Source organism: Strix uralensis, chromosome 27 (genome assembly GCF_047716275.1).
Source record: "Strix uralensis isolate ZFMK-TIS-50842 chromosome 27, bStrUra1, whole genome shotgun sequence".
Taxonomy (NCBI): domain Eukaryota; kingdom Metazoa; phylum Chordata; class Aves; order Strigiformes; family Strigidae; genus Strix; species Strix uralensis.
The window spans coordinates 2,403,615-2,409,674 of NC_133998.1; positions in this window are offsets into that span (position 1 = coordinate 2,403,615).

Below are 6,060 nucleotides of genomic sequence, written 5' to 3' on the forward strand. Positions count from 1 at the left end.
GGGGCGATCCCCGAGGGGCAGTTTGGGGGGATGAGGGGTGATCCCTGAGGGGAAAGAGGGGCCATCTCTGAGGGGCGATCCCTGAGGGGCAGTTTGGGGGGATGAGGGGTGAACCCTGAGGGGCAGTTTGGGGGATGAGGGGTGATCCCCGAGGGGCAGTTTGGGGGATGAGGGGCATCCCTGAGGGGCAGTTTGGGGATGAGGGGCGATCCCTGAGGGGAAAGAGGGGCCATCTCTGAGGAGCATGAGGGGCGATCCCTGAGGGGCAGTTCTGAGGGATGAGGGGGAGATCCCTGAGTGGGGGTGATGAGGTGATCTCTAACAGGGCAATCCCTGAGGGGCAGTTTTGGGGGATGAGGGGCGATCCCTGAGGGGAAAGAGGGGCCATCTTTGAGGAGCATGAGGGGTGATCCCTGAGGGGGAGTGATGGGTTGATCCCTAATGGGGCGATCCCTGAGGAGGATGAGGGGTGATCCCTGAGGGGCAGTTTTGGGGGACAGTCCCCTGAGGAACAGGGGTGGTGGGGCAAGGGGAGCAATCCCTGAGGGGCAGTTTTGGGGGATGAGGGGGCCATCCCGTGAGGGGGGTCATTCTGGAGAGGATGAGGCATTGGGAGGCCCACAGAGAGTAGTTTGTGGAGGGATGAGGAATGGGGGGGCAATTCATGGTGGGGAGGTTGGGAGTTACGGGGCTGAAGGGGATCAGTGCTGGGGGGTGAGGAGCAAGGAAGGTTTGGGCCATGGAAGGGGGCAGTCGGGGAGGGGGGAGGTGAATGGGGGGCAGCCCTGGTGGGGGAGGCAGGAGCAGGGTCACTCCCTTCCCGCTCTCACAAACCAGCCTTTCCTCTAAAGCAGAGACCCGAGCCTACGCCATCCCCAAGACACCCTGATTTTCACCCAGCAATTCCTCAAAATAATTAGCTCGGAGTGACGGGCCGCCGCTGCTGACACTGGGCCTGGAGCAGCATGTTACCAGGAGCACTGCGGGTATTACCCTGCACGGACCAGGAGCCACAGCTCTGCTCAGGGACAGGCTGATCCGCGCTGGCCTGATCCCTCACCTGCTCCTGCGCCGCTGCCACCGAGATCCTGCGAGATCTGCTCAGCAGAAAGGTGTGCTGGCCAGCGGGTCCCCACCGGTGACCATCTCACCAGCCAGCGTGAGGTTGAAAATAGTGGGGGGGGGTGGGAGGAGCCTGAAAAGCAGAAGCTTAATTAAGAGGCTGTGCCACTGCCTCACTGTGATCTCAGTAACTGAGCCACTAAAGTTTTATTCTTCACAGGGTAATTACATTCCCCCTTTCACTGTTACCCATCCTCTGATCTGTGTTCATCTCTTGGAGGTGCACGCACACGCATTCGGGAGCAAACGTGTGCTCCTTGATTTGATACGTTCAACGAGGAGATGTCCCGTCTGCCCCTTCTATTCTCCGTGCCTTTGTGTCACAGTTTCTGTAATACACAGAGCTGTGCTATTTATATTGATTCAAAGCTTCCAGACCCTTGTATAGCTCAGGGATCTCACCAATTAACCACGACAGCCAGACGCTGCCGTGGCACATCGCAGCGGTGTTGTTACTCCACTAATTTTGACCGAAAGCTTCTGACCTGGTTTTGTATCATGTTATCAAATGCCTCCTCCTGCTGCCTTACGTGCCGGCAGGTTTCTGCTGCATTTTTTAAAGCTGTGTTACACTTCACGTGGCCAAGTTTGGGGAACTCCTGTAGCCACAGCTATGCCAGGGTTCAGAGCTGGCCGTCCTAATAGTCCCCTCTGGCATCTGGCCTGTGCCTGCAGGAATGAGTAGGAGCCTTTAGAGGAACAGTTCTTTTTCCTGTTAAATCTTTCTTTTATTAATAATAAGCATTAAATGCAGACATCATCTCTTTTAAAAACACCTCATCCTTTTGTCTTTCACACCAGTTGCCTAGCCCATTGCACACTCACACCCCCTTGCTGGCCAAGCTGCTTCCATGCATTTCAGCATCACACTTTTTACTCACAAACGTGATATCTGGACGCCTGCCCGGTCCCTGCTCAGTCTTGTTTGGCTTTTGGATGCCTCGTTCGGGCCATAAACATTAGAGGGAGCTAAAGACTGCTGCATGTGCCCGGCTGGGTGGCTGCACAGTTGGACATTTCTGAGCTCTGGCAGGGCTGGCCCGGCGCCCCGGCTGGGCTCGGACGGTTGGGCTCCAGGAGGGTCACCGAGAGGCCCCTGCCCTGCCCGGGGCTGCGTCAACGTCCAGCCCAGCCCGTGCTGGTGGCGATGGAGGTGGTGGAGGCTGAGGCCTCTCCACCGCAGTGTTCCCCGCTCCCAAATCCCAGCGAATCCATGGCTGGGCCATCCTCGAGAAGCAGCGGTGTCTCCGAGGGGTCCGTGTGCCGGCCAGGGAGGACACGTACTTCTCCCTGGCGCGGGGAGGAGATTCGACACCCACTGGAGCGGGACAGCGCCCGCGATCCCTCCCTGCTCGGCACCGATCTCCCCGGCACCACCACCCTTCTCTGCGCCTTACTCACTGTGCCGGCCCTGCTGCGGCTCGCTGGACAGAGCCTGTTTATTCGACACGTGATGAAGTAAACAAGGATGATTCGTATTGTGGCAACAGCCAGAGGCTCAGCTCGGGACTAGTGTAAAGAAACAGCTACAGAAATAAGAGATAATACGGATAGTGCAGAAATCTGCGTGGGACACGCGCTTGGCTCTGTGGAATGGAGCAAGGTGTTTGCTACAGCGTCCCCGGACCAACGCAGCAGCGAGCAGCAGCGTATTAGACAAAAGAAATACAGTCAAAGAATAGTGCCATATGGGAGATTTTAACAGCCCAAAAATAAATCTGAGAACAAACGCTCCTAAAAATGGCACGGCGCCATTATTTCTGGAGCTGATAGCCAACAGATTTCTTCACAATTCAGGCACTCAGTAAAAGGCAGCAGTGTTTTAGATGGGGTAATCACAAGATGATAAAAAGCCCAACCACAGCAATAAGTGTGGGTGGGGGAATCGGTGTGATTCGGTGTTAGGTGAAGGCTGACCAAAGACAGGGCTGGAAATGAAAGGGCAAGCTGTGAGCAGCTGGAATGAAACCGGTGGGACCAGAGTGCTCGGAGTTTGATGGCAGAGACACCTGAACTTTCTGTACCACGCAGCGGCAAAAAAATACATTAGGACTCTGTATTCCCCATGAAAGCTGGGAACGCAGAGGTAGCTCGTACCTGGCTAAGCAGCTCACCTCAAAGGAGTTAGGTTAAGACGGAACAAAGCTCCTAGGAGAACTGCGAGGCAAAGACAGAGACATCGTGGGTGTTAGCCTGAGGAGGGCTGAAGTGGGCCTTGCCAAACCCCGCGCTTCAGCGACAAGCCTTTATTGAAGCCTTCAGCCAAGTGAGACGATGAACCACGAGGCCCAGGACCCGCTGCAGCCACGGGCAGCGGCGGAGTCTCCGAGGGGCACAGCCAGAGATGTTCCCCTGACCTTTGGGAAAACCTGACGCTGCCGCGCTCCCGGTGACCAGCCACAGCTCCCAGGGCCTGCGCAATTCCCCCCGCAGCTGAAATCCTGTGGGAAAGCCAAACCTGCGCCCCGTGGCTCTCCAAAAGCCGCGCTTCACCAGCCGAGCCCACAAACACAAGGCTGACCAAGGCCTTTTCCAGCCAGCGGAGGAGACGGCCGGGCTGGGCCGTGCTGGTGCCACCGAGGCTCGTCCTGGTGCAGCGGGACCAGCCTGCCACAGGCCGTTCGGCAACGCACCGGACCGCAGGCAGCGCAGGCAGGGCTGGATCCGCGCGCTGGGGTCTGCCAGGGTGCACAGCGCTCCCTGAGATGGCTACAGAGGGAGAACCTACACGCCAGCTACAAAATGACACCAAAGTGGTACATTCTACCAAAAAAGCACCCAAATTTGTTTGTTTTGGTTGCCTGGACAGGAGTGGTGATTCACTGCAAAATGCGCAGTGGTTCTTTCCTTCTCTGCTGCATCCCATAAAACATTTTTAAAAGGAAACATGTAAACATTTAAAAAAAGAAAACAAAACTTTTTTTGATCCAAAACAGTCCTTCACGCCTTCCTCTCCACGTGCGCCACATGGTTTTGGGTTTCACTGACTGTTTAGAAGACCAGTCTGGGGCTGAGGGAATGCCCGTTCATCACTTCGGGGGTTTTTTCAAGCAAATAGTGAATCAAAACATTGGTTAATTATCCGGATCGTCTCCTGTCACCTGTATAATCAGGCTTAGCACCAAAATACTGGAGACACGTCATCTGCCCGCCTGCCCACCCTCCTCAGTGCCCTGTGCCCAACCCAGGCATGAGTCCACCGGCCACCCAAGCGCCGTGGCCACTCGTATCCGATCGTGACCCAATGACTCAATTAAACCCTGAGACCAGGTGAACTGACACAAGCCACTGTCACCCAAAGCCTGACTGCCCTGCTGTGTCACCCAGGCCACCCCGACGGCTCTGCAGTGGCCCCTTGGGTCTCACGGTGCCACCGGGCCAGCACGGGCACCATCGCCGCTGCTTCTGCTGCGGGGCTTTTCTCCGGTGCAAATCAATGCAGACTTATTTATAGCGCCCTTATCCCAGCAGGAGAGCCTATTTTGGGCTGATGCTCAAGCACCAGAGCAGCGCAGGTTATTTTAACCCAGCGCTGGTTTATTTTTGGAGCTGCCCTTCTCCGCACGTGCTCTGAGATGGTTTCCAAGTACTGGGTGCTTTCTGGGGGTGGTGAAGCCAGGGGCGGGGCGGGGGGAAGAGGGAGCATGCGAAGAAATTTTAGATTAAAACCTAAAGCAGCCTCCGCAGCAAAGCTCCCTTTGACATCCCATCTGCCTGGGATCCACCCAGCATCTTGGAAGGTAGGTTATCTGCAGGCTAGGCCATGAGAGGAAGCGTTTCTGGAGTGGTAGCTGAGCGCTCGAGGGCTGGCAACGCAACGTGCAAGAGGGGAAGGAGACCAGGATACGCGGGGCGGGAAGAAAAGGAGAACTGAATGCTCCTAAAATTTCCAGGGTCACAATGTGGTGGCCCCAGGCACAGGAGGGAGCAATAGCTTTGTTCAGCAGAGGCAGGATGCTCCTCATCTTCCACATCCAGGGGACCTCAGCTCTGGGCCCACCACGGGCCATCCCGGAGACTCCCGCGGCCGCCCCGCCTGGATCCAGACGCTGCAGGAAGCAGCTGCACCGTTTATTTATGCAGCAGTGAGCACGGAGTTCTCGGCAGCGAGTTCCTGTGGGGCCTTCTCCTCGCAGAGCCGCCCTCCCCAGTGTGCAGGGCCAAGGAGCAGCCGCTGCTGGTCCGCAGCAGAGCTCGCAGCCACACCCTCAGAACTTGGGGTGCCACACACGGGGGGTCTGCCAGGACACAGCACCAGGCAGGGTGTCCCCACCAGCTGTGGCAATGGCACCCAAAAGGGTCACAGCTCCATCCCCCAGCGTGGCAGCAGGACTGGAAAACTTACTTACCAGGCCAGAAAATACCTTAAAAATTAAAATACTTTAAAGAAAAAATTCATCAAGGTCTTCCCTGCCTGTGGAAGAAAGCACAGCAGGGCTTCTGCAGCCCTTCTCCCCCATCCTGATCACCAGCCTCCCACCCCTACTGCTGCCTGTAGCCCCCGATCGCCCCAGCACCCACCACACACTTTCCTCTGGCCTGTCTCCCCCTCCACAACCTGACAGGTAAAAGGGGTGGGGGGGGAAGATGAGCCAGGGGTGTCTCCGAGGGGCAGCGGGTTGCAGCTGGCAGAGAGCAGAGCGCCGCACCGTGACCCTCGGAGCCCCGCTTGGGGATCCAGCGGATCACACCACTGGGAAAAGTGAGTCAGGGCCTGAGCCGCTGCCAGCCCGTGTTCCTGGCATCCCAACCCGCCCGCCCGCAGCTCCAGCCCTGCCTGGACACCCTCCCAGCCCCCTTGGAGCCCACACTGGACTGGGAAGGATAATGGTGGAGTTACCCATAAGAAAGGATAGTGGGGGATATCGCTTCCCCCGCCCTAGCAGCCACCCAGGGCCCCATGCTGCCCAGCCTGCCCGCAGCCACATGATGACCACG